Genomic DNA, 26,343 nt, shown 5'->3' on the forward strand with positions numbered 1-26,343 from the left:
GAGGTCTTAGATATTTAAAAATAGTATTTTTTTTCTTAATCATCTAATACTTCCATAAAAGATGCTGTTATTCCTAAGTCTAAAAACCTATCACACCCTGAATAATTTTGTTCATCTAGGGTTTGAGAAATTCTTAGTCATCATGTAATGACTCTCAGTGCTTATGAATAAAGATCTTTCTTTAGCTTATTCTTTATTTTCATTTTTGACATCATCACAGCTGCTGTTTAATGACTACTTCAGTGTATTCACAAGACATAAACAAGTTCTCTTTTTTTTTCATGGATATCCTGAATTTAAAATTTTTGAAATCAAAGATAAAACATGATGAGAACTGTTTGCTCTTTAGGCAGTATCAAATATATTCATTGCAGATGGAGATATTTATACAAAAGGAGCACACATACTTTCATTTATAAAATGAAAACATGTAAAACATCCAGCTTCCTGAATCTAGCCAAGTTCCAGAAATGTCCAAAAGTTCTTTAGGTGGTTGGTTTTTTTAAGGATCACCTCTTTTGTCCTATATTTCAATTCCTTAAAATATTATTTCTGAAGATATACCTTGTAAGTAAGACTGTTTCCTCAACCCTTTCCAATCCTAAGGCCCAAGTTAAAACCAGGCTTTTCCAATCATCACAAAATATATCTTAATTCAAATTCTTCTACTCCAGGCCAATGGGCATATGTGACAAAAAAGGCTAAAAGCATAAACATATCATTTAGAATTGGCATAATAACTATCCTTGGCATAGCAAATTCTTAATTAAACATGTTTACAGAATTATTCCCTCATACACCTTTCAGTCGATTGCCTTCCATTGAGATTTAAGCTAAATATGGAGGGATTGCCCTGATCTATATATATCAATGCACAGTCTAAGAAAACACTTGTTTCTCTATGTCTGGATGAGTTTCAGATTTGTTTTCTGTCTAAAAGTTCCATGAACACTCTTATATATGAAACCATTTTCACCAGGCCACACCAGTCTGGAGGATATAAACATGGCTCCATTAAAAGCAATAAAGTATTCTTCCCTATTTTCATATAGACTCAAAGTTAGAGGAATAACAGCTTTTGACAAAATTTCACATGGGACTTTTTTTTCTGTTAAAGTGTGGATATGCCTCATCTGATACCAAATGGCTGCTGTAATTTTCTTCTTCCCTTATTCCAGGGATCTATGAGAAGATCCGTGGAGGCCTTTGCTCCCTAAGAATCTACTTCATTCATCCATTTAAGTATTTATCCCACAAATATTCACTTAGTCCTTACTATGTCCCAGAACCTTTTAATACTCTGTGCATACAGCATTGAGTAAAACAGAATTTCCTGCTTGCATGCATCTTCTATTCTAGTAGAAAAAGATAAATGATTAGCAAAGTAAATAAGCTTTACATATAAGATACACACGCTATTAGTGACTATGGAGAAGAGTAAAGCAGAAAAGAGGAAAGGGAATGATATCGCAGGGAACTGCATGATTTTCATTCTTCTGGGTGTCAAAGATGGTAATATTTACTTTTGCGCCAGTAGATTATAAATTATATAAAATGAAAACTTTTCCTCTGTTTTCTTCATCATACTATTCCTAGCATGGACACAATTGTGGCGGACATATCTTAAATATATAGTAGACATACAGGTTAACAAACTAGTATGAAGGATGCTAACTACAAAAATTGACATTTATCTAGTTCTAGATTCTACCTGTAAGTATTTCTGGCGTACCCATTACCACAGATTTTTATCATGTAGCACTGACTCCATTATTTTGTAAATAAAATGGATCCTCAATGTGCCAAAGTACATTTTCTTGAATCTCAAATTCAGAATAGTGGAAGAAATTATTGGGGATACAAAGGATGTGGGCTATCCCCCCAAATCAAGATGAATGCATGTCTTCACTTCAGGTGTTACCAACTAGAACTGTTGAATTTTAAACAAAATGTTACTTAGAATCAAATCAAAGAATGTTCCAGTAGATCAAATTTTGGAGGCAATTCTACACGGGTCTCTTGCATTCCTGTGCATCTCACAAGCAGAAGCACTGATTGCCTGTGTTCTGGGCTGTCTTTTCAAGGATGTTTGTACTCTGAGGAGCCTTTGAAGAGAGACAGTGTAGATAGCAGGTTTCTTGTGTGTGTGTGTGCATGAGTGTGTGTGTGTATTTTTGACCCTAATAAAGATAATCCTCCACCACCATTACCACCGCCATTATCACAGCTCAGGTCAGGCAGGTTTGTACTTTACTATGAAATATGCAGGTTTCCTAATCTTGAGATTCCTTGGCAGTGACACAAACCTATTGCATGTGAAGCATCTACCTGCATCCATTCGTGTCACCGCTGTAGAATATGAGAGCATGGGGAACCAACACAAACACAGTGCTCATGCTACCTATTGTGCTATGATTAATACAGTTCCTTGTTTCTGTCCCAGGAGTCTTGTGTCTTCTGCCAGCATCCATAAAATTACGACCAGCTAGCTTGGCAGCTTTTAAGAAAGGTAAATGCTCAGGCACTTCATACTTCTGGACACCAATATTCATTTTTAAATAATTTAAGCAAACTGCGTGCTTTATATCTAGTAGTGGTAGAATTAAGTTCCAAAAACATCGACTTGGGTGGTCAATGATATTTCCATTTTACTTCAAGGTCTTCAAATAAATTGCTTTTACAAAACAATTTAAGAGACTTTCTTTGTATTAACTCTAAGGAACAACGGTCAGTTCCTCTGGTATTTTAATGAAAGTCATGTAGCTCATACAATTACAGTAAAGTCATGTAATTCATGTTAATTATACAGTTTGCATTAGTTTTACTGGAGGTAAAAATCATGTTAATTGTGATATCCCCCAAATATAATTGTATTTGAAATAAGACTGTTATAGTGTTTTGGTAAATATGAACATTTAGGTGTAGAAAATAGAAAGTAATCAACTGGAATATAAATAAAGTATTGGAAAGGAACAGATATAGCCAAGAAAAGCAACATTTTCCCTGGCCAGAATGGGTCAGTGTTTGGAGGGCCGTCCCATAAATCGAAATGTTGCAGTTTCAACTCCTGGTCAGGGCACATGTCTAGTTTGTGGGTTTGGTCCCTGGTCAGGTGTGTACAAAAGGAAACCAACTGATGTTTCTCTCGCACATCAATGCTTCTCTTCCTCTCTTTCTCCCTCCTTTCCCTCTCTCTAAAATCAATAAGCATGTCCTCAGATGAGGATTAAAAAAAATAAAACATCATTAGCTAGTGATAGCGCTATAGCATGTGCTCTGTTACCTTGAATAAGACAAAAAAAGACTAAATATGAATATTAGATACAGCATAATGAAATCTTGCATGTATTAAATCCAGATACAAGAAACGGTGGAGTTTATGCTTAGTTGTCAGGGGCTATGCCAAATGCTTTATATCTTTGTACAATAGTGGTGTAAGGTAGATCATAGTAATTACATCCTGGTGTCAGAATAAAATCTGAGATATTAGAAAGTCACTTAAATGGAAATCATTGCAATTTCTAGATTGTTATTCTTATATAGAGTTGAGTACAGTGACTATCCATAAGTTTAGGGCTTAATTCATGTAACATATTTATCTATATAATTTCCATATCTCTATAGCCAACTCTCTATATTAATTACATATTAAATCATAGATTGTTACCTGTATCCTCATTTTGAAGATGAAAAAATGAATCTCAATGAAGTTAAGTAATTTGGCCAAGTCAAACTCCTGTTAAGTATTGAGACCAAATATTGAACCCAAGTCTGTGATTTCATTACACCATAGGCAGTTCAGTGAGGCATACAGAGCCTGCAGTAGAATTAAATAATAACTGGCAATATTAGGTGGAAATTCATCCAGAAACAACCAGTGAGACTTGCAACAGATGATTAGGGCAACTTACAATGCTGTAAGAAAGTTTTGAAGATCTGGATGGGCAATGAACAGTATCGGTGGCCCTAACAGCAGGTAAAGAGATCAAGTGATGGGGCAGGATTTTGAGGATGTATTTATAAGCTTCCAAGAAATACTGATAGGATAGGATGTAATTCAAGTCTGAGAGAAACCAGTATACTCAGGAAAGTAAATTATCAAGCACTGACATAATGCAACTAGCATGAAGCTAAGGAAATGGAGGTTGAGGAGATAGATATAATCATAGGAACAAGGAAGGACCCAGATACAAAGGCAGAAGGATAAAGGAGTTTTGCAAAGTGACTTTTTTACCAACCAAGACAGCTTAACTAGTGAAGCAGAATTCTTTCCACTTTACAAGATAAAAGAGAAAAGTTAAGATAGATAAAGTGTGAGCTGGAAAGTGTGTCTATGATATAACTTAATAAATATGGGGATTAGGAGTCAAGCAAAACATTATGGTTATGAGTTTATTTATTTGCCAATTTTCAAAACCACCTGAATTTTAATGTTTTAATGCAGATTGGTGGAATTTTGTTTGGGAAGGGAACATAAATGTATATATAAAAAATGTATTTATGGAATGTGACTTTGAGATTTGTAATCCAAATATTTTATCCATTGTTTTAGATTTATTCTGTTAGCTAAAAGTATAAAATGAAAATCAAAATTGATTAGCATTTTTATTGAAGACAATGCTTGCAGCAAATGTGTTCTTTATTGTTTTCTACTATTTGATTCTAGATTCTTCTCAGGCTGCTACCTTGGTGAGCTAGACCAAATCATACATTATCCTTGAGGGCCCTTAATAAAGTTTTACCTTAAGATACTAGCTGAAGACAATAGTTGTGTTTAAGTGTGTTTTCCCTGGGCAACACTATGAACTTTATCTTCCGGAATACAAAAATTCTATGGAAAAATAAGGACTAGAATAACAGCACATAAGTTATAAAGAAGCAGGGAATGCCTACGCCAGTGTCCTCCATTTTTCTTTTTGTTTGCTCCACTCTGTTCTTCTTCAGTCATTCAAGGGGAGAGGTAGATACCTAAGTTATTTTAAATAGAAAAAAAGTGTTCAGACTTTATTTTCCCATGTAAATCACATTAGAGAAAGGGATGCAAATTTGTTTCTTTCAGAAGAGAGCTAAGGAAAGAAAATATATTCACCTAATTCTGCTATTAGTCTCACCTATAAGTTCAACTCTATAAACTAGCAACTTAAGTGGACGTCCTGAAGACCCTGGATTGGAGCTTTTCGATAACAGTGCTCTTTCAGACCTTTTTTCCTTCCATGCAAAGTGTTAGATGGTTTGCGCTCCCTGGAGTCTAAAGAATGTAACCAAAAGCCAAAGAAAAATAGTGCTGGAAGCTATAAGACACAGGTAGTTATAGACCTACTTTCTACCAGAGATCATTCCCAATCAATCAGAAAATTAAAGAATTTTTTCTTAATAATAGCAGTTAATCAAAGTATTTAAATGTATTTTCTTTTATGCATCAAAACATACTCTATATGGACCTATTATTGCTTTATGCTCAATTAATATCTACTGTTTAGCATTTTAATTTTACTTTTTAACTGTCAATAAAAATCTATCTGTAAACATTATAAAATGACATTTTTTAAAAGTTTCCAAAAATATAAAATATTTTCTCCATAAAAATAATGGAAAAAAAATTACTTTGAAGTACTATTTGAACATTGCCTTAAAGGTATTATGCTCCCATTTGTTGATGTGTAAGGCTTTCCAAAAATCTCTTCCAAGAAATGTGCTAAAAATAAAGCACTCTTACATACAATGATGCCCTCCCAAGTTTCAACATTCCTGGCTCAAAGACAAATGAGAAGCTTCAATCCTGTCAAAAACTGATTAAGAAGCACATTCCAAGTCTCATGTCTAGATATGTTTTACTTAGATATTATTCATAGTGTCATAGTTAAATAATTCACAATTTGCCTATCCTCCACACCTCATTCCAGATAAGACAGAAAAAAATCATCTGAAATATTCAACTTGATTAATTTTAGAAGACTAGTCCAAAGTTACTAGACTTTGCAGTTTTCTAATTTTAAAAATTTCATTAAATCTTATTATATGCAGCTCATTATGTTTTGGAAAAACAACATAAAATACTAGATGCCATTCCTCAAGAATACTTTCATGTCTTCCTTTCATGAAGATGTTGAGTTCTCTATGATATGATAGGAGTCGCAAAATGTATATCCTGTGTTTTTCACTTACAGGTAATCTTTTGTAAAAAATATAACTTTTCTATGTCTGTTTCCTAATCTTTGAAGTGAAAATAATATTATTACTTAATTTAGGATTGTTATGAACATATGAGTTAATACATATAAAGTGCTAAGCATATTCAAGCCTCAAAAATTTTAATTATAAATATTACTAATATGATAGCTCAGATTTCTCAAGATGATGTCACTCTTCCTTCCAGCTTCATTAGTTTGTTGAAATGTGACCCCAAACTTACCTACCACTGTAGATTGATTATATTCTAAATACCTGTTATATTTTTCAATCTCAGATAAATTACCTTTCCAAACAATTTAAAGGATGGACCAAAAAAAAATTATTTATGGTGTGTTTCCTAAAGAATATGGATCCATCTATTTCTTTAAGTCAATGTTTAAAAATATTTATTCACTTCAATTATTCCATATGATTTTATGGGTGATACAAAAAAGGAATACTCTATGATCAAGTATTTTAGAAAGCATTGCTTTAATTGAACTTTAAAATCTTTACAGGTAATTATTTTTCTAAACTTAAAACAAGCTACACTTACACAAATCTTTTCAAAATTTTACTTTATCTGAGACTTCTACTTCGAACCCTAGATATTCAAAATCCACAATCAAGCCTAAATTTATAAACTGCCCCTAACCAGCTTCCTCTCCCCCAGAAAAAGTTTGGACTATTCAGTGGCTCACTTCAGGAGTTATCCTTGACAATTCTTACTTCCTCTTCCACTGTAATCCAATTCAATATATTACTTCCCTGAACAGGTAGGTATATATCTTTCCAATTCCATTGTTTCCATTTTTATCTCTTCCTCTGATTACATTATTATTCTACAAATTAGTCTTCCTATACCTGCTCTGGTTTTTCTTCTGTTCATTTGCCACCCTACAAAAAGAAGAATTGTGTCAAAACATACAATTCAGTCATTTTTATTTTAAATTTTCTATTGCTTACTTTTCTTCTTACAATGGGAAACATTATTTTTCATGTGACCCAAATTATTGGATTCCCTCCTTCTCTCTCTCTTTCTCTCTCCTTCTCCCTCCCTCTCTCTCTTCCCCAATCTTATTTGCCTTTTTTCATTTCATAATGTATGCCACAACCATGGCTCTCTCTTACTGCAAGGCCTTGACACACGCTGACCCCTCTACTTTCAATACTGTTCCCTCTTTTCCAACTAATTCCTACTCGAGCCTTAAATCTAAGCTCAAGGGCTGAAGTTTTCTCTGAAGCTTTCATCCCACCCCTGCCACCATATTAAGTCAGATTTGTTCTCTGTGTGTGTGCGTGTGTGTTTGAGATATGAGTAGACTTAAGGAGCAGAGTTGATAAAACAATATTATGTAGTTCATGGAACATTATCATGCTCTATGATTAAACAATTGTGATAGATTGTATTTTCAAACGATGACCTCAACTATCTCTCCATGTTCAACTATCTCTTCTTCTGTTGAGAGGTGGAGTCCATATCCTACTTCTCATAACAGAGTTGGCTGTGGCTTCTTCAGCCACAAAGTATGGTAGAAGTTACACTGTGTGACCTCTAAGGTTATGTCATTAAAGACCACGTAGTCTCTCTCCACGTGGTTTGCTTTGAGCGCCCAGAATGCAGCCATCAGCCTGGGAAATCCTTAACCATGTGGAAAGTCCATGTGAAAGTGTTCTTCTGCCTGGTTCCAGTTGGGCCAGCTTTAAGTCATCTCATATTTGATTCAGAATATGTCAGTGATGACATCAGCTTGGAAACAGATCATCCAGCCCCAGATATTTACGTCTCGGTCTATTGGAATGTACTAAGATGAATCCTCAGACATAGTGTAGCCCTTCTGAATTCCTAACTCACTTACATGTGAGTATAATAAATGCTATTGTTTTATCACTAAATTAGGAAAGATTTGTTATATAGCAATGATGACCAGGACAAATCCCATTTTTGTTTTATTTTGTCATTTTTTAAAAATTTTAAACTATAAATCTCACTTCTATTTCCTCTTCTCCTTCCACTGGCAATTTTACTACTATGTTAATAGGTACCCTTGATTAAATGCGTATCTATAGGTGATGTTAACAGTCATTATATATATTTTCATTGAAATAAATGACCTTGTGATAAGATTTTTACTCCTAACTTTTCCGGTTAGCACTGTTTCACAATCCATTTGAGGTGGTATATGTATATTAAATTTACCACTCCTAAATATTTCATGCTTTACCGTGGTTAAGCCGTCTTAGGTTGAAAATCTTGATTACTCCCAACTCTTCTCTTCATTAAAAAAAAAAAAGATTAAATATTCCAATATGGACTAGTGAATATATAACAAGGAATATACAATAAAGAGTGAAATTATTGGTTCATACATATATTCACTTTTAAAAAGCACATTCCCTAAATACCATCAGATATCTGGGGCAGTCTATACTTCCACCAGCAGTTTATGGAAGCAAAAGAGTGTTCATTTCATACATAGTTACAAATACTTGGAATTTTTCTGAGTTGTAATTCTAATCTTATGGAATCCTGGTTTTGTTTAAGTTTAAATCTGTAGTTCAGTCATATAATATAGTATCTTTTCAGCCTTGCTATGAGCTACCTATTTATAATGTTTGCCCCTTGCACTTGTATTTCCCAGGTCTTCCTTTTGGTTTGCAAAATGTCTTGTATTTTCTGGGTAGTCTTTGTTTTGAGCATAGCAAATATTTCCTCCTAGTCTCTAACAAATTTTCTTTAACAAAAAAAAAGCCTGAAATTTAATATATCAAATCTACATTTAATCATAGTATTTTTTGCATAGCATATTTCACTTCTTAGTCAAGTATTTATTCCATCTAAAGTTCCCCTTTGTATTAATGGAGGTAGTGATACACCTTTATTTTTCTCCACAAAAATCAGCCAAGTTTTCCCAATGCTATCTACTAAATAATTAATCTTCTCTGCCCTGAAGTTCAGTGCCTCTTTAATCCTATGCTCTGTGGACACTGTTGGCCTATCTTTCTGCCCCTGCGTCAGTACCGCAGCGCTTCCATGACGATGGCTCTGTGACATGGTTTAACAACTAGTGATGTAAGGCCTCCTCCCTACTTTTCTCCGTTATAGTTTTAGTTAGTTGTGGGCTTCTACTCTTTTATGTTTAGAGTGGTTCTATAATTTGCTGAGTCTTTAGTTTTATTGGAAATATTTCAAAGTTATAGTTAAATCTGAGAATCTTTACAATCTTTACAATGTTATGTCATCTCATTTAGAATTAGATTATTTCTTATTTAAACCTTGTATTATGGCCTACTTTATGATAATTGTCTAAATTACTGACAGTTAATTTCTAGATATTCTATAGTTTTGTGGGAAAGGGAGAGTTTATTTTGTTGTTTTTTTTAAAGATTTTATTTATTTCTAGAGAGGGGAAGGAAGAAAGAGAGGGAGAGAAACATCAATGTGTGGTTGCCTCTCACATGTCCCCTCACTGGGGTCCTGGCCTGCAACCCATGCATGTTCCCTGACTGGGAATCGAACCAGCAACCCTTTGGTTCGCAGGCTGGCGCTCAGTCCACTCAGCCACACCAGCCAGGGCTTGTTTTGTTATTTTGAATGGAATAATCAATCATAGCATACTTTATTGTTCATTATTGATAGTAGAATAGAACATCATTTACTATTTTAAGTATTTTTTGAGGTATTTCTGATTTATTTTATCAGTCAGTAGGACATTTGTTAACCATGTGTTATCATATGACCCAACCCCTTGCTTGGTCCATTGCTTTCTCTTATTTATGGTAGCAGGGTGTCAAAACACATGACCAAGCCAATAATAATAAGCAATTCAAAGGTATATTATTTACTCAAGCACAAACAAATTGCTGGCAGGGGGATCACCGACAAGCAGAGTCTCTGACTTCACAGCAGGTAGAAAAAGTCTAGCCCTGGGCATTATAGTATTACTATACAATACTATAATATTGAGTAATATAGTCCAACCCATTTCCTGTTCTTGGTGGAGAGATCTGAGAAGTAAGGTAGGCTGTCTTGCATGATAACTTATCCATACAACTTAGCAGAAGTGAATGGGGCTATTGCCCTGGCCTGCACTTTATATTTTGAGAAATGTCATTCTGCTGGGAAAGATACCTAAATCTATTTTTTTTTATATTATATCATCTGCAAAAAAAAAAAAAGTTCTTTCTTTTATAATCCCTTCTCTTTTTTTGGAGGGTCATATAAAACCATCTTCCACGTTAGAGGGACAAAGTAGCTGACTCTGGAGCTGAACTTACTTATGTCTGACTTCCAGCATTATCGTTTAGTAGCTGCGTGTCTTTGTTTTCTGTGCCTTTGTTTTCTCATGTGGATACTGGGTATTGTAGTAGTATCTAATTCACAAGGTACTGGGAGAGTAAAAATGGATTAGTGTATACAAACCATTTAGAAGAGCCTTGGAAGGTGCCAGTGCCAGATTATTCTTTTCAGAGCATGTACTGTGTAGTTTGTAATTATATCCCTCTCATTAAATGTGATTGTCCTGTGACTGTCCTTTTGTGTCCTGTTTCAGTGGAGAGTTGCTAGGGTCTAATGCCCATTGCATCATATATATGGAAACATTGCTCTCTATTTTAGGCACTTTATTCCTGAATTAAATTTTATTTATTTATTTTTAGGAAGAGGGGAAGAGAGGTAGAAAAGAAGGGATAGAAACATTGGTATGAAAGAGAAACAGAGATTGGCTGCCTCTTGCACACACCCTGGCCAAGGACCAAATCAGCAACCCTGGCACATGCCCTTGAATGGGAATCGAATGAGCAACTCATCGCTTTGTGGGTCTACACCCAACCAACTGAGCGGCACAGAACAGGGCTAAATCACTGATCTTGTACTGAAGGGCTTTATAAATACCAGTTCTATGAATCACTTTCTATGAAGTGATTGTATATGTTATTAATGGTACAGGATTTTACTGGTAGACCCATTGGAGGGATTCCTGGTATTGGTTAGAGAAATAGCTTCCATTTTCTGAACAATTGTTTTGGTTGTGGGGAAATGACAAATTTTTTTCTTTGTTATATTTCTTTGATCACTTGATCTAAGCTTTCACTGGAAAGTGTAGAGTCAAATTTATATATGCCTTCTAATATGAGTTTAGGGTTTCCATTCAAACTCCTGGTTTCATTTTAAGTTTTTACTTTATTTTTATTTTTCTCAAATATTTTAATTATTTTATTATATTTTATTACTTTTTAAAAATATCCCTTTGTCTTTCATAAGATAAAGATAATAAACAAAGAAGCCAATTTACAGTATAGTAATAAAGTCATTAACAAATATAGATATTTATATATTGCTAAAATAGCAGAGAGAGCCAGAAGAGGCAGAGGATAAAAAGAAATGATGTGTATTACACATGTGTTATTTTGGAATGGTAAGCTGATCTTTCCTTGGGGAACCACACTTCTCCCTACTCCTCCCTGTTCACTCCAGGCATCAAAGCCTTCCATACCCAGGATGGTGACTAATACGCGCCTGTGACATGATGTAAATGTGACCAATTAGGCATAACTGGGATTTTGGTGAAACCCTTGGGAAAAGAGCATGTATTTTTTTTTAATGAGTTTCCCTTAGAGGATAAGATACAAACCAGGAGTTGCTGCTGGTAATCTTGACACTATGTGAGGACTGTCAACCTGAATGAAATGACTTAAATGAAAACAGAGAAGAGCCATAGGACTAAAATCCTCATGGATTAAGACTGTGAATCCATTATGCCTAATGTGTCCTTGGGGCCTGTCAATTACTAGCAAAATTTCAAATAAAACAATGATTTTATAAGAAAGTGGAGGTGTCTGCTCTGGCCAGTGAGGCTCAGTTTGTTGGAGATTGTCCCATACCGAACACTGAAAGACTGGGGGTTCAATTCTCGGTCAGGGCACATACCTAGATTACAGGTTCACTCCTCAGGTGGGGCATGTGTGTGTGGCAACCAACTGAAGTTTCTCACATCAGTGTCTCTCTCTCTTTCTCTTTCTCTCTCTCTCTCCCCCTCTTTCTCTCTCTCTCTCTCCCCCCTCCCCAACCCTTTTCCTCTCTAAAAATCAATAAACATATTTTTAGAAATTAAAAAAAAAAGAAGAAGAAAATAGAGGTGCCTTAGGCTGAGCTCTTCTCCAGCAAGAATAGCCTGGGACAGTATTTGAGGGTTCATAGCATATTTCAGGAGCATCCCCAGAATCAAGGCAGCAGACCAGAAAGAACAAAACAAGAAAAAGGAAAAGCAATTCAAGGGTGCTCTTTAAAGTTAGTCCTCACGGTGGACAACAGGGGTTTGATCCTACCAGGACCTTCTGAGGAACACTGCAGTCTGTGCCCAGAATTGTCCGCCAAAGGGGGAAAAAAAAAAGAGGAATACGTTTATTCTCTAGCTGTCATCCTCATTAGTCAAGCGTCTAATGTATTAACTCCAAGATGTATTAACTCCCTTACATTTGCAGGTTTCACAGGTGTGACTGCAATATGGTTTTTACCAGGCAGACCCATGCCAAAAGTTAGAAACATGAAGTGTGTTACATATGAAGTGATGTCATCTTACACCTGCACAACGTGTTTGCTAAAATATAATTGGAATAAAAAAAAAACGGGCTGGGGACATAGGAAACAAGGTAAAAGAGGAGTAAACCGCAAACTCTAAAATGTAGAATGGGATGGAGAGAAATGAGGGTACCTTCTTTCACAGCTAGGCAGGTGACTAGCTTTTTTGCAGATGCAAAGCAGCCATTTGAAAAGTGGCCTATTGTACAGGACTCAAACTATGAAGTAAGAAGTCTGGAAATAGACAAAAGTATTATTTTTTTTGTTAGCTTATCCCTGTGGACTTCATTAAAGTCTTATTTTCATTGCAGTTGAAGCAGGCCTGTCTAGAAGCATGAAGGAAAGGAAACTGTGCTTTGGTAAGACAAGCTCTCTCTTCCTGAGAGCAGAAGTCCAAACTGAATAAAAGATAAAGAATCTGGAGATTTACAGGCTTGGAATATCCATGTTTTCTGTTTTAAGTTTACTCAGCAAAATCACAGAGTTGAAGCAAAGCTGGAAGTAATATGGAGACTCAGGAGATGATCCCCAGGCTTAGGTCCTTCCTCCAAGCACCTGCCTACCACACCGTCTCAGCTAGGCAGAGGTAGTAATTGTTCCCACTTGTATATATTATCCACTAGAACCATAACCTTTGAGCAAGAGCTGATTAGTTCATCTAATCTCTGGCTGTAATTCAAAATTTGTTGAGAAAGAGACCTAACTCATTAGCTGAGGGTGAGGGATATAGGCAGAGCACTAAAGATCATTTTGTAAGAGATGGAATTCGCCAGCCAAAGCTCGATGAGTGATCTATCTTTGCCCTTGGAATTTGACCACAGGCAAAGAAATTGACACTTTGTGCGTTTTTTGAGGGAAGTATTTTTTCCTGAGTGACCCTGAGGCAGGCTATCAGACTTGGCACGGCTCAACCCACTTCTCCATTTCTAGGTCCTAAACCCATGCACTGAGGACATAAGCAATAAAAATGAGTATTTTCCAAAAAGAGGACCCCTTCTTAAGGCCCTTTAATTGGGATAGTGTAGTATGAGCAACAGGAAATCTTCCTAGAAAGCAGAACAAAATTGCCTGGACATGGAACTCGTCCCACTGCAGGGAAGGGGCAATCGTTAACACTCACTGCTCTTAAGGACATGTTACTAATTTCGGACTGGTGGTCTCTGGTAGAGTCTCTCTGCTTCTCTTTATCAGAATAGGACTTCTGATTGCAGGCTTGTCCATTTTATCCTATTGCATTTTAATTATGTTGGAAATGATTAAATATGACATTTAACTTAAAGTTGCTGGATAAGGAGTAACTACATCACATGTTCTTAGTTAGCTCAGTCAAGAAATTACTTTTCCCCCTTCTGGCTTAAGCTAGTTTGAATTGTTTTCTGATGGTTGCAGTCAATAGAGTCCTGGCTTTTGTATTGTAGAATTAACTGAAAGAATACTTAAATAAATTATAGTACATCTATTTGACATAATAATATGGAGCTATACCAAGCAAACAAAAAAAAAATCCTTAGTGATATGGTGTAATATTCATGATAGAATCCATAAAACAAAAGGACAAAAACTGAATAAATAGTTCTGCTCAAGTAATAAAAAGAAATAATGAAATATGTATACCATGTCAAAACTAGTGAAATGAAATATGTATACCATTTCAAAACTAGTGAAATGAAATATGTAAAAATAAAAACTGGGTTGTTGTAACACTAAAACTTTTTTTCTATATTGTGGTATTGTACATATTCTACACAGTATTTAAAAATAAAATTATATTACAATTGTTTAAATATATCTTCATTTGTCCTACGATAATAAAACTAAAATTGTGTATATCAATGTTGTCTAGTTCTAAAAGTTCAAAATGTAAATCTTTATATATAATTATAAAATATTAAATATATTTGTATTATATAAATTAATATAAGTATACATATAAATATTTAGTTTACTTTGCCTCAAAATAAATTTGATGTAATGTCTAAGTGAACCATTTGAAAAGTGGTATCATTTATATATGAAACCCCTTATCAAAATATAGTTGGACATAGTAATTATTTTACAGCATACCAGTCTATTAGTCAATAAAAACTTAATGATAAAAATGTGGAATGTGTTTAGACTTCAAGATATAAATGACCCTTTGACAGTGGCAAACAACAATGGTGTAGTCCACAGCATCAAAAGGCAAGCAATTACTGCATTTGTCATTTATAAACACCTATAATTAAGTACCTATAGAATTAAGGTTTTAGGTGACCAAGAATTTGCTCCTATAGAATATTTAGTGAAAATAGAAACATTGTTTTTGGCTGGTTGCTTTCTTCTAAGTGTGCTGGAGAATTTAACTCAGGCTTTTAAATTCCAAGTTAAACCTCCAAGTAAGGAAATAAACAGACTATAAGACTTCCTTAAAAGAAAGCCTTATGTCCTATAGCTTGAGTTGAAGTTTCTGAAACCAAACTCAAAGTCTAATTCTGTAGGTAGTGAAACTGCAATGCAAATTGAATTCTCAATCTTACATTGCCTTTTTCTAACAGTTATGTCATTTATTGGGAAGCAGTGGGACCCTTGAATTTGGAATGAAGATGTGTGTGCAGCTTTACATGTAGCTGAAGTCCTCAAACCCTTAAATTTTGCCAAGTTTCCTTTCTTAGTAAAAGTAAACTACCTTGTCCTTGCCTGAAGAATCTGTAAATGGCCTCCCTTAAGACAGTTTCTTTCCAGGAACACTGATTCTCCTGAGAACCTGTCCCCATCCTTCTCATTGCTCCTAGACCCCCCAAACAAATGCAAGCCCCAGAAAGCCCCTTTATGTCAGGCTCTAAGTGAGAACTGTGAGAGGTCATCATAGACACAGAATGGCAAGATCTTGCTAAATTTGCCTGAAGCAGAATGGCTTTTTGAAGACTTGGAAATGGAGGATACTGGGTGACAATACATTGCTATTGCACAATGGAGTAATGTTCTGTAGAATGTGGTATGTCCTCAGAGTCAGTAATCAATATACTACATAGTTTCTCCCATATCCAGTATTCATGGGTCTGAGAATCAAGGGGCAGGGATGGGAGTGTATTCTTTCACTTTTATCACTATTACCCGCTACAAAAGTTTTGCTTCCCTTCTCAGCAACATTGGGCTCTGCTGGGCTAGAGGTGTTTGTACCCATGGGCAGACTTACCACCAGGAGACATAGCAGTGGTTACAGTACACTGGAAATTGAGTCCGCCACCGGGCCACTATGGGTTCCTCACTCTAGCTTACCAAAAGGAAAAGAAGGAGGTCACTATGCAGATTGGAGAATTGATTCTATTAAAGAGAAATCGGACTCATATTAGAAGCTAAGAAGGAGTGTAACTAGAATCCAGGAGATCCTCTGAGATAACTCAATTCTCCCACATTCTGTGGTAAAACCTAATTTAAAAAAATACTATAGCCCAGTACAGGCAGGATTGTTAATGGACAGACCATCAAGTATAAAGGCTTTGATCACCCTACCAGGTAGGAACCACACCAGTTGAGGATCTTGCTAAGGACAAGGGTAATATGAAATGAGTAGAAGAAGGAAACTATAAATAGCAGCTATGACCATGGGGCCATATGTAGAAATGAGGAATGAATTAGTTACAAGTATTTCTTTCTTGCACTGGTACAAATATATTTGCCTATGATTCATTTCATTTTCTTTATTTGCCCCCATCTCCTATATTTCTAATATCTCAGATATGTGATATATTAAGACAGTGGTTAACATTATATTTCAGTATATAAATTACAGAATACCAAAATGGAAATATAGCTCAGGAGAAAATGACTGAACATTACTCAGATATAGACACTGTGCTACGTAGAATTTGTACTCTCTTTTGGAGAGTGGGTTAGTATGTTTTCAGTTGCACAAAGGATAGCTGTGTCAGGTTAAACTGATAAAGTTTTAGCTACTGTCTTTATGTAAAAATTAGATATGATTTAAACAGGTATATGGCTCTCAAATTGAAAAGTATTACACTGAGGTAGTTCATCTTATGTCAATATGACTAAGTTGTAACTACATTTTCTGGAATCTCTTTCCCTTTATAGTTCAGAGTTGAAGTTGACCAAAAGAGAAATGTTCACAAGATTGGAAAGGCAGGATTGAAAAATAATTGAATTGCTGTCTAAAGATTTCAGTGGTTATGTATGCAAAGAAATAGAAACTAGATATTAGTAGCTTTCAGCTTATCCTCCTTCTCTCCCTCCCTGCTTGCAACTTTTGTTCCCAAATTCCCGCTCTGTTAACCAGTAACAGCCAAGCCCAGAACACATGCAGAGGTAATAGCCTTCCATGGATTTCTCTACCAACTGTCCTTTCCTGTTTCTCTCTGGCAGCTGAAATTGCCTGGGCTTCCTAGATATATCCCTGCAAACTCCCAAGTTGTCCGTCCACATCATTGCTTCAGAAGAGCTGGTTAGTAGCTTTTCCCTGGTCACTTAAATACCCTTTTGGATCTTACCTCCTTAGCTCCTCCTGCAATTGCAAAAGCAATGAATTCTGTAATACACCATCTTCATAGTGGTCCTGCTTCCATGACTGAACCTTCATTGATTAATAGTTGCTTATAAAACTTGATAATTATTGCTGTTTTGATAGTTCACTTCCTCTCTTGGTTTACAGTTCACCAGTTTCTCTTTATTGTCCTCTTATTTACTTGAATCTTCTATGTTGTTTCTCCCTTTTCCCTAACCCTTGAATAATAATATATTCCTGTGGTCAGTCTTGGTCCTCTTCTCAATTTACAATAAATCCTCTGGTGATCATAAGTACAGTTACAATTTAACATATTGGACTCATCTTTTTTTCTATACTTATATTCAATCCATTAGAAAATATTGCTGGCTTTCTCTTCAAAGTATATCCAGAATTCATCAGAATTCAACCAGGTACGCCCACTTCACTTATCTGAGCTACCTTTATCTTAAATGTCCTCCTTTGCTCTACTCTTGACACCCTGGAGGCTTCTCAACAAAGAAGCCAGAGTAATTGTTCCAGATCATACGTTACATTATTTAATTCAACTGATCAAATTCCTGCAATATCAATCGACTTCATTAAGAACTACAGCCAATATCATAACAGGACTTATAAGGCTCTAAAAGATCTGGCTGGCTGTTACTTTTTTGGCCTCATCCTTTACTCCTCCTCCTACTTCACTCCACTCCAGCCACACTGGTCATGTTTATGGTTCTGAAACATTCCAAATGTGCTCCTACATCCAGACCTTCATAGCTATTTCCCCCTCTAATCATGTGTCACCTGCTCAGGCAGGCCCATGGTAGCCTCCAGGATTCCCCAAGGCTGCTCCATTCCTTCTCTGTGCTCTTATTACCTTCAAACATGCCGAATAATTTTATTATGTATTATTTCATATTGATCTTCTCCATCCTAACTATGGGCAGAATATAAATATCATCAGGGTAGGATTTGGCCTTTTCTTTTTTTAGTTTCACTGATATAATCCAAATACCTTGAATGATACCTAGAAAATAGTGAGCACTCAATAAGTGTGTGTTGTATTAACAAATACATGGTGAAATTCATCTCTATCAAGGATTCAGTACTGTGCTGGACAAATAGATGCTCTCTATATAATTTTTTTCTTTCTATTTTAGAAAAGAGTTGGCAAAAAGATGAAAACATTGTAAAAGTGCTTATTAAAATGCAGATACAATAAGAATTTTAAAAGGTATCATTTTATCATTGATAACTATCTCTTTTATAAAAATTATACCCTTATAAATAACAATGGCAAGCAAAGATTTAATGTCTCACTCTTTCAAAAAATAAATATACTGTAGCAATGAATGATGAGAAAATTATCTAACCAAAATATCAGTATCATGTATAACCTACTTTCATCTGTATTATAGTTGTCAAAATAAAAGAGGATCTTTAGAATGACTTTGGAAACTTAAACTAAAGTTTATTTCATACTTCCTCCTTGATAAATGCCAACTATATTTAAATTTAAATAAACCAGAAGCTAAAGGGGAGAGCTAAATCCAAGAAATCCATTCCAGCACACAAAAAGAAAAAAAAGAAGAAGGGCGGGGGGGAAAGAGGTATGATTAGCTGGGATTGAACTGCCTGCCAGAGTAAGGGGAAAAAAACTTAACTGCAAAAACCACATCTCAGGAAACATTTCCAAATGTTATTGAGGATGCAGTCTGGTGGTTTATGTAGCAATGTGGAGCAGAAAGTCCATCAGGAAATCAGTAAAACAGACGTGACCATGAGCTAGTGACCAGTAAGTCAAGAGCATATCCCAAGGACAACCAGCCTTATTCTAATTCTTTCATAAATTTGAAGAGGTCTGCCTTTTATGTAGAGTAAGGATTAAAAGATATGTGGAGTCTACTCTTTGATTCCAGATGTTTTTCTTCCTTATAAGGAGACTATTCATCTGCTGCTCCTTTCAGCAACAAACAGCCATCTAATCCCAAAAGAGATAACAGAGAAGAAATACTAGAAATTTCTACCAGTTTCAAGATGCTAAATTTTCCTTGAAGAGACACATTTTAATTTTGGGATATACTTTGTAAAAACATTCCTATTAGAAATTCTAAATTAGGTATATGCTTGCCGAATATTTAGTGTTTTATTTTCTAATTCAAAATCATTAGATTCACTCATCTGCAAATAATATTTACAACATCATTGACTTCATTATCCATATGGGTAATTTAGAGTATGTCCATTTGTATAGTTCATAGAGGCTGACAGAGAATTAGTTTTAGAGAGAAGGCTTTAATAAAAAATGACTTGAGAAAAATGCATATATTTATATATCTCCCAGAAATGAAGATGAATGGCCCCAAATCTTGCCAATAAACACATGTACCAAAAAGGTAGCATGATCAAAGTTGTATATATAATCACTCACATGACTTTGTGGTATTTTCCAAGTCTAATTACAAAACAAAAACTGGAATAAAGTAAGAAAGAGTTAAACCCTAATATACATGAAAGTACTAACCTAACCACGTAAAAATGTTTTTTCTAAAAAGTATAAATTTTTTTATATCAGACACCATTTTAAGCATATTCTATAATGCCAAGTATGGGTCACATGTAAAGGTGGATCATTCAGACCTAAACGGCAAAGATCATCATTGTGTATTAGTTTAGTGTTATATGTTATCCTATCTACAGATTTTTTTTTTGGTTCCAAAACCACAAACACACACACCAAGTATTTTTAAGAATGTCTCTTCATGTCTAAGAAATCATTGTTCAAGGAACTGGAAAGTGGAGAGAGGGAGGGACATAGATACACACATATCTGTACCTTCAATGAGTCCTCTCTTTGATTAATTTATGAAGAAATGACAAGCAAAAATACTCCAATAATATGTATCTAGGTACATAAATATAAGCTGTCTATAAATAGACACTCAAATATACGTGAAACCAAATGGTGCATTTTCCAGTGCGAAAATGTTTAATTATGCTAGAGTTACCTCTATTTTGCCAAATAATGTTCTTTTGGCAGAACATATTATTTTCAGAAAAAATATATTAGTTGATAGAAATGTTTGTCTTCATTCTTTTTTATAAATAATTTTTCACCATTTATAGAAAAAGTTATGTTTAAGTATCAGGCAAGGAGACCAGCTACTCACAATTTACATCTAAATACAGTAAACTAAGACAAATCAAATGTAATTGATTTGTTTGAGTAAATCTGTAGCAGAATTGTAATTATAACCCCCTCCCTTGAAGTAATACCTATTCCTTGGCCCACTGCACATTTCGCTGAGACTTGCATATTCAGGAATGGGAAGATAATTATTTAGTTGGAAACGTGAATATTATTTTTTTAAAAAAGAAATAGATTCAGAATTTCAGAAGTTTTTTTTTTCTCTCCAAAAGTCTTAAATGCTTTATAAATCCTCACTTGTTAGTTTGTGGTTAAATAAAACATAATTATCTGATAAATCTTTGTAGTGCGGTTTGATTTTTCCTGTAGCAAATCCAAAAACCTGAACCAAACTAACACATTTTCTGGCATTCACTCACTGAAAGAAATTATAAGAGAGTGAGCCAGGCTCCTGTCCTGGGGCAAATTTTTGTAAGAACAAAAGTTTTAGTTTCCTAGATAAGGAAAAGAATAAAACTCTCTTGGTTCTTACAATTTTAAAGCCAAGGACAAATGTTGGTTTTCTCAAAACACAGATCTATTTATCTGTCCTCATGTTTGTTTTTATCTCACAGCCTTCTATCTGGTAATAGGTTAATTGCAGGTGTCTAGTTTCTAAGTTATTGACATGAAGACATTACAAATAGCTAGTGCCTGGTCAGTCAAAGTGGAAATACCCACCAAATCTGTAACTTAATCCTACTAAGTGATATTTTAATTTCATGCCATGAATCTAAGAAAAGGCTAGAGAAAGACAATGCACAATGAAAGTCACCAAAACCAAACTTAAAAATTCAAATAGAAACTGGAATGACAGGTGGGAAGACAGTACTGGAGAAACACTGACAGTTTCTTAAAGTATGAAGGATAAAAGTATAGAGAATCACTTTAAAAATATTAAACTATGGCTCATTCTTCTCTAATTCTATAGACTTAAGAACAAAATAGGTCATAGGTAAGAATTCCATATATACAAGACAATTCTGAATTTCGAACTGAGAAGTTAGGAATCTGCTTCTTGGCAGCTGCTCAAAGCGCAGACATCAATTGGACAGGAATGGTTAAGTGCCAGCTTATTGAATTGGGGAAAACAGTACATAACCTTCGTGGTGAATTTTAGTCTTGTGATTCTAAATGTAAAGACGCCACAAAGTCAGCTAAGAGGAAATTTAGTTATAAATAAATAATGACACTTGGAAATGAAAGACTGCCTCCTTCGCGAGCCCATACTTTTTAAAAAATTTTATTTATTATTTTCTTTTATTTATTTTTTCTTTTTGGTTTCTGATATTTTAATTGCTTCTCTTAATGTTTATAAATTTTCAGAGCCTGGGTGGCCTGTAACTCTCGGTTATGAAATAAAAATCAAGAATATATGGGTTCATTTTCCTTCTGGAGATTAGCCACATGGTCCTAGGTAAGTTGCTAAATTTTGGTAACACTGAGTAATGAAATTAAATATTGAAGGCGTTAAAAACTTAAGAGTCAATGATAAAAGCTGCTTATTTGTAATAGCTGGTATTCCTAAAGGTGGGTTTGCTGGCAGACCTTTCATTCGTTTGTAGTTCAGTAAGAATCTTTCAGTACATAATATAAGATTACCATTACTCTTTGCTTATTAGTGACTAGTAAACATTATAGAATTCAATGCTTAAAATTGTAATGAAATGTTTAGGTTGAAGCTAATATTCTCACTGAAAAACATAAAAACAATTTAAGCCCCTTTCCCACCCAGTTTATACCAAAACTTCTAATACCTTCTGGCTTTGTAATTGAACAGTCATTAAATATCACTTTATGGAAGCAGTTTCACTCTTGTTCTTGGAAAGATTTTTATAATCAAAACCACTGTTAACAGTTTTACTGAAATAATTCTCTGGCTAAATTTACTAAAAATACTTGCATTGCTTAGTTTTTACAATTAGGGTCAAGTGATAATAATCTCAACAAATCAATAGGGATTAATACCATTGCAAGATTTATCTTCTATTGTCAAGACCTTTAAAATATAAACTTCCAATAGCTGAAATTACTTGTAGTGGGGCATGGGAATGGGGCGTGGGGGTGGGTGACAACGTGAGTAGAGCGTGAGGGGCTGATCCTAGCAGTACCAACCTAGAACAACTTTGTTAACAACAATCTGTGGTTTGATCTTTCTCTATTTCATGTTTTGCATAATAATATTATCCTTCTATTGCCCTTATTCTCCTTAATTAAAAAAAGTCTCCACTTGCAGATATTAGAAATATAAAACTATAGAACTACAGAGATAGTTCTTTTTGTAAAGAAAAACAAATAAAACCTCCTAATTTTTAAGTGTCTAAATGATTTTCATTATTCACTATTTAAAAAAAAATTAAATGGCTTATACCATAATTGGTTCATTTCTAAAGTATAAATTACTATTTTGTTATTATCATTTTGCTTATTGCTTATGTAAACAACAAGGACACTACGAGTAATAAAAAAGTATTTCTTTGGAAGTATATACGGATTGAAAGTATTCAGAGTCCTTGAGGGGACCTTTGTGACATTTTCTTCCTCCCAAAACTGGCCCTGGAGGTGGTGCTCTGGTGTGCATTCTAAACTTGTCCTCTCTCAAGGCAGGGTGTGGGGGCCATAAATAGTCCTGTATGTACTGTATATCAAGAAGGATACTAGTTCCCAAGAAGGATGACATATTCCAATGTCATCTGCACAGTTCTTCCATACTTCTGGCCTCTGTAGAATTGTATTTGCCTTCTCAATGCAAATCTCTTTGCTTTAAAGATGAAGTCTTTGGTAATCAGAGTGCTGTTTTTTAAATCATGCTCAACGCTTATCCCAGAACGCTGTTTGCCAATTTTTGTTGACCTACACTTGACATTCTGCTTCACCTGAGTAAAAAAAACAGGTCTGCTTTTTAAACTGTGAATATTACACATGGCATTAAACAAATTGGTTTTCTGTGACCATGTGGTGGGGATAAGGTTGAGTGCTCTATTGGCAGTTCTTTCTGCCTACTGTGTTTTAGATTCTTTATAATTTCCCATTTGGTAAGTACGCTACTGAAGTGATACAATGCAAAGAACAGAGTCAAGGGTCTTAACCAAATTGCTTAAATCTCATGTACTACCTTCTAATTTTTTAAGACCAAGAGTATGCACTGGGTAATTCCCAACGTTTCTTTCAATTGCAAAGATCCATGGGTTTCATTCACAGAATTTTAGTGGTTTTGTACCAGCGTTGGTTGTGAGGTGTTATTTGCTTCTTTCTTCTCCCCCTTCCTTTCTCTTCCTTCTCTGCTTATTTCTTTTAAGAGTGTTTATGCCTAGTTATATTACATTGTACTATTAACACTAATATGGATTATTATCTTTCCATTTGAAGACTCATTTATAACATGTGCTTATAAGATGTTATGTTTTAAATGTCATTATAAAAATTCTTGTAGAGTATAGTTGACATACGTCATTTCCACTCTGCTTTAATAAGGACCAAAATTTTTCAAGGGGCTTGGCTCACAGACCTCCAGCTACAGGAAGCTTAATTGATTAAGACCGCAGCTGTGGCGCTCTGCACTCCCCCTTGGCCTTTGCTTTAAGGTCACAATTTCCACCAGGTGCTCCCAGTCAATGACTGAGCTTGGAAAGTCAGGGCTGCTCCTGAGAGACACAGACTCCCTTGAGGTCTTTAGCTGGAAGACACCCCGGTGGCCTAACAGAATCTTCCTTAGACTACACAGCTGTTGAGGAGGCTTCCACGTAACCGTTTTTCCCCTTTCTCCTTCACTCAGAATGAGACTGACATTGTGGTCTTCCAGCTATTCTAGACATTCTCTATTTACTCTCTGTTTTCTTTCACACAAGTGGTTCTCACATTTACTCCTATCTTGGCACCTGTGTCTCTGAAGCCCTGAACAAATACAGACCCCCAAACCTGGAGATACACAAATATCCCAAGGTTTAAACGCTAAAATATAGAATCTAAAGAACCAGACACTTGAGGTGTATTGAGATCAAATATAATAAAAGGATATAATTACCAAAAAATACAAAAGAGCTTACAGTGCTCACAGTAAGAATGTCTTTATGTCCTTTCTTTACAGAGAAGTAATCAAACATTTATTTCTACTCCAAGTCCCAAGCTGTCTTTTACACAATAAATACACCATCTCCCTTATTGCTCATACCCACATTTTTTGGCAGATAAGAAAAATTGAAACTCAGAGAAGCTGACACTGAACATATGCAGCTACAGAATGTTGGAGTGGAAATGTGAATCTAAGCTGCAATCACATTCTTAGTCCTTCATTCCATACTACATTTGATATGGTGCTGGATTGCAAGATCAAGGAAATGCAATAGGTGCCACATTTTTCATATTGTTCTTATTTTCACGTGGATTGCCCTAATTCATAGCCACTTAACAAAAACATATCAAGTTAATTGTAAAGAGTGCATCTATCTTAAACCTTGCCATAGAGACTCATCCTAAATGGCTGAAATTTTTAATAACATAAAAAAAAAGACAAGTTTATCAAATCTGCAGAAGGCAGCATGGGGTTACTGATGTGTAGATTGATAGATGTAGAAAGCAAATGGAACTTGATAGAATAAAATAAACTCAAAGCAGTGAGATAAAGTTTAACAGAGACAACATGTGGCCCTAATTTTAAGTTCAAAAGACAATTTTGTAAGTACAGGATATAACTGCTTAAAGATGAGACCATTTTTCTTCTGAATGTAATATGTGGGTTGGTCTTCTGGAATGACAACAGTTCATGTAAAGGTCCAAGATTTTATGTGACCACAAGCTCCATGTGAGCCAAAAGTGTTACTGTTGCTAAAAATGAAAAAACTACTTTTAGAATGTACTAATTTACATATGGCATTATCAAAGAAAGTTAAATACACAGATTTGAAGGATGGTCCCTGAGTCTGGACATCAACTTCAGGAGACTACAAATCCCAGTATTATGTAAAGAATGCTGAAACAATGTCCTGGATTAGCATTTACTTATCCATGCATTCAACGAATGTTTAAGTGAACACCATAAAAGAGAAGTTTGCTTGATAAAGGGAATGAAAATGTGAACCTTGCATTCAAGGAATTCAAAGCCTGGAGCTGATAATCTGAATAGTTAGCCTAAAGGTAGACTTACAGAAAAATGCAGATGCCTTCAAAAACTTAAAGATATTTTGTTGAAAGTGAAGGCTTACTTTTTAAAGCCTGATTCCATTTAGGCTGTTCTCAGGGAGTAAAGTAAAAGAAGGAGGAGGAGGAGGAGGAAGAAGGAAGAGGAGGAGGAAGAGGGGGCGGAGGAAGGAAGGAAAGAAGGAAGGGAGGGAGGAAGAAAAGGAAAGAAGGAGGCCTGAAAAACTATGCTGGGGAAGGTTATGTTCCCAATACTTAAGATAACCATCTTTCTTTTCAAGTATTCCCAGCCTCCTGATGATGGCCACTGATATAGCAAAGCGCACTGTAACCTTGGGCCTAAAGCCCAACTCCTATCCCTCCATAAAAAGGGTTGTATCTCTTGTCTCCTCTCAGCTAGCAAGATAGTTCTAATTGTTACTCTAGCTCAGCCCCTGATCAGACTGGGGAAGGAATGAAGACTTGTCAAAAGAATCCTCTTGGAATCTGACATCCATCCCTGCTGGATGGTCATGTTGCCCTGGAGTATCACTCACAATGTAGAAACCATACGTCCCCTCATCCTGTCTATATTGCTTCAAAAGCAACAGTGTTATTTGCCCTGTTTTGCATAACATATATATAAGAAGAAATATGCTGCCTTATATAAATTATGTACTTAAATGTTTACTATTAAAATAACTAAGAACTGAGCTATTATGAGTGGCCGATGTTGCACCCAACAAACTTTCACTGGAGTAAGGAAGTATGTTACACAATTAGAGATAACGAGACATGAATAAACTT

This window comes from Pteronotus mesoamericanus, unplaced genomic scaffold (assembly GCF_021234165.1).
Source record: "Pteronotus mesoamericanus isolate MK-2021 breed Mesoamerican mustached bat unplaced genomic scaffold, CSHL_Meso_final scaffold_85, whole genome shotgun sequence".
Classification (NCBI taxonomy): Eukaryota; Metazoa; Chordata; class Mammalia; order Chiroptera; family Mormoopidae; genus Pteronotus; species Pteronotus mesoamericanus.